A 3198-nucleotide genomic window follows, 5' to 3' on the forward strand; every position below is an offset into this window, starting at 1 on the left:
GCATGCCCGCTGATGTTAGGACTCAGTTCTAACATTTAGAAATCTCCCTGATGAAGAGTTTGGGTGAATTTTCAATTCATTTGTTAAAATATATAAAAATTTCCACATCTTCTGATGTTTGCAGTAACAATTGATTGACACCAGGAAAGGCTGACATTTATGAGGCAAATTTCAAAAATAAAAATAGAGGAAGAAAAAAAAGAAATCTGTACAAGGTATTTGGAACTAAAATATGGATATCAAAATATATATCAAAAGCTAAGGATTATTTTTTTTTCCATTTTGAGCTATGTGTTCTCACAAGGATACTTTTGGGTTGTGATACCTTTTTTAAACTAACAAGTCAATAAAATAAGCTTAAAACTAGATTCTTAATCACCATATTGCAAAGAAGTAAGCCAACTTAAAAAAAATAGTCAATAATACTGTTCTTGCTAAAATAGGTATTAATAAATAATTTTTTTTAGGATTTTGTTTATTTATTCATGAGAGACACCGAGAGAGAGAAGCAGAGATACAGGCAGAGGGAGAAGCAGGCTCTATTCAGGGAGCCGACGTGGGACTCGATCTCAGGTCTCCAGGATCATACCCTGGGCTGAAGGCGGCGCTAAACCTCTGAGCCACCCAGGCTGCCCTTAACAAATAAATTTAGTTAAAATATTTTATTGAATTGAAAAAATAAGTCATTCTAAAGCTATGTATCTTACTTTTAAAATGCATATATACAAAACAAATGAAAGTTAGTTACAAATAAATACAATAATATATTGGGGTGTAGGTTCAAATATCCCCTCATAATAGTGTTGAATGACCAGAAGGCTCAGAGACCATTGTCAGAGAGATTTATGTTTATAATTTACTCTCAGACCTTAAAATTGAAGATATCAGTTTTCATTTCTGATTCTTTTTTTAATCCTCTGCAGCACATGGCACACTCTTGCACGTGGCAAATGATCGGCAATTATCTGTTGAATAAATGAAGAAATAAATGCATGTCTATGGCGTTGCTGATCTGCAAGTAGTGACTGACTACCCAGCTGCCAACCCTCAGTAAAGGAATTGTTTTCACCCTTACAATGCTATCTTATTGCAAGACAACTGAAATCATGGAGCCCCCCGTGACTTCCAACTTCCTTGGTACTCTGGCCAGGCTGTCAACATGTCTGCAGCATCCTCTCTACCTAGTAGGTGCTACTAAATATATGCTAATGTAATGCAGAAAAACTTCCATCATGAGACATGATTGAAATACTTCCATAGCAAACAAAAGCCATTAACAATTAAATGAATATTCCAAAAGAATAAAAAACATAAATCTTGGAAGAATGCAGTGGAGATGCATTTTTTTCCTGCCTTTCATTTAGAAAGCTATTCTGTAAAAGTCTTCTAACTTTAACCTTTGACTCTTAGTGGAAGACACCCCAAACTGACAGCCATCGATAGGTGCACCCTACATGAGACGTGCAGTATACAGGTGCCCATTTGGGACACAGGTGTGTGCTGGTAAAGAACTCTTCTGGAACATTGTGCAGGCAATGACTTCTTGTTGAAGGAAAGAAGACTTCTAAATTTTCAGCACAAATGTATGAGCAACGCAGGGTGATCACTCCCCATGTCTCTCTGCTCACAACTCATTCTTAGGGAGAATAAGATACAGCAAAGAAGCTTTACAAAAATTACGCATTTCCGTCACTGAATTGCTGGTGAAGGAGATGTCTATTTTCAGCAATGTCAGAACAATTTATTAGAACCAATTCTCCCACCAAGGACAACTTGAAAATTAGGAAACATCTTGAAAACATGAAAACACCCCCAAAATGATGAGCTAATGGTACATATAAATGAAAACCTTCATAAAGATGTAAAGAGTCACCACACTTACCAAGATTATCTACAAATTTCATTTAATTCCAGAAAAAAACTCTTTTCTTTTCTTTTCTTTTTTCCTTTTTTTTTTAATTTTTGGAAATAGAGACACTGATTTTCCAATCATGTTTCAGATGATCTGTTCTAACTCCTAAAGCTGACTAACCCACTGTCCTGCTTAACATTTTGCAGTGCCTCTCCATTTCCCTCCAGGTATAGTACAAAGTCCTCATGATAGCTCTCCTGGCCTGGCTCTCTCTCCTTCTTCAGCCTCAGCCCACCTTCCTGCTACCAGGGAGTGGCACCATCAGGCTTTTATAGATTTACCTCTTCTTTCTGGAGCATCCTCTTCAGACCCGACCGCCTTGCCTGAGATGTCCTCACTGGTCTCTCAGAACCCAGCTCAGGGGTCCCCTCCGCACAAAGCAGTGTTCAGAGCTCATCCTCTGTGTATCTGTACTGAATCCTACCACCACACGCACTGCCTCTCTGCACCGTCAGCATTGGCTAGCTGCCCTGTCCCCTGCTCCGTGCGGGCTCTCTGCATTCACTCAGCTGGCTCAGTGCTGCACACAGCAGATGCTAACTAATTACTGAAGGGGTCAAGGAACAAACTAGTGAATAAATTAAAGCAACAAAAATATATTGATTTGTCTTTCTGCCCACGGGACACACAAGTGAAGAGAAGGAGTGACTTTTTTGTTACCAGGTTAGCAATCTCACCTCCTTTGACGTGTTCAGTGGCTAAATTCATACCTAGAGTTCTGTCTTTCATCTATTCATTCACCCAACAAATACTGGTTACCTGCTCTTTTCCTCATATGTTATCAAATTGAATCATATGACAGTGCTGATATTAGACAATTTTTTAACGATTTTGTTTGGCTCAACTTCCTGTAACCACCGTTGGAGAAAAGTGCCTCTCTCTGATCCCAGCTAGTGAGAAATCAGGTTGTATACACAAAAAGTTCTGGCATGTACTAAGCACTCCTGAAACTATCCTCTTTTTTATAGTTATTCCAAATAAAATACCAACAGCTCTTGAGTCAGGAAGGCCTTTGCCTGAAAGTCATCTGTAATCAATTAGTTTGTAAATGGTGGCTATCAAAAAGCCAATTTTATCCAAGGTGAATGTGGAAAAGAACAATATCTATAAACCAATGGAGAAAACATTTGCCCACACTTGCCTGCCGAAAAATAGAATAGTGGTGTATTTGAAAACCAGGATACTCTAAATAGAATATTTTACTGAAGACATAATGAGTACTGACAACATGACAGGTGCTTGATGTTGAATGAGAGCAGACCCTGCGCCTGCTGAAGAGAGCTGCA

General features: G+C 38.6%; 1 long non-coding RNA gene across 1 annotated transcript; it reads right to left on the reverse strand.

The window, feature by feature from the left end:
• Positions 1-825: 825 nt before the first annotated feature.
• On the reverse strand, positions 826-2582 carry LOC144324718 (uncharacterized). The gene is made up of 2 exons (XR_013390150.1): positions 2194-2582; positions 826-965 (listed from the first exon to the last, which is right to left on the reverse strand). It is a non-coding gene; the product is annotated as an uncharacterized LOC144324718 (long non-coding RNA).
• Between the last annotated feature and the right edge of the window lie 616 nt (positions 2583-3198).

The sequence above is a fragment of the Canis aureus genome, chromosome 12, assembly GCF_053574225.1.
Source record: "Canis aureus isolate CA01 chromosome 12, VMU_Caureus_v.1.0, whole genome shotgun sequence".
Taxonomy (NCBI): Eukaryota; Metazoa; Chordata; class Mammalia; order Carnivora; family Canidae; genus Canis; species Canis aureus.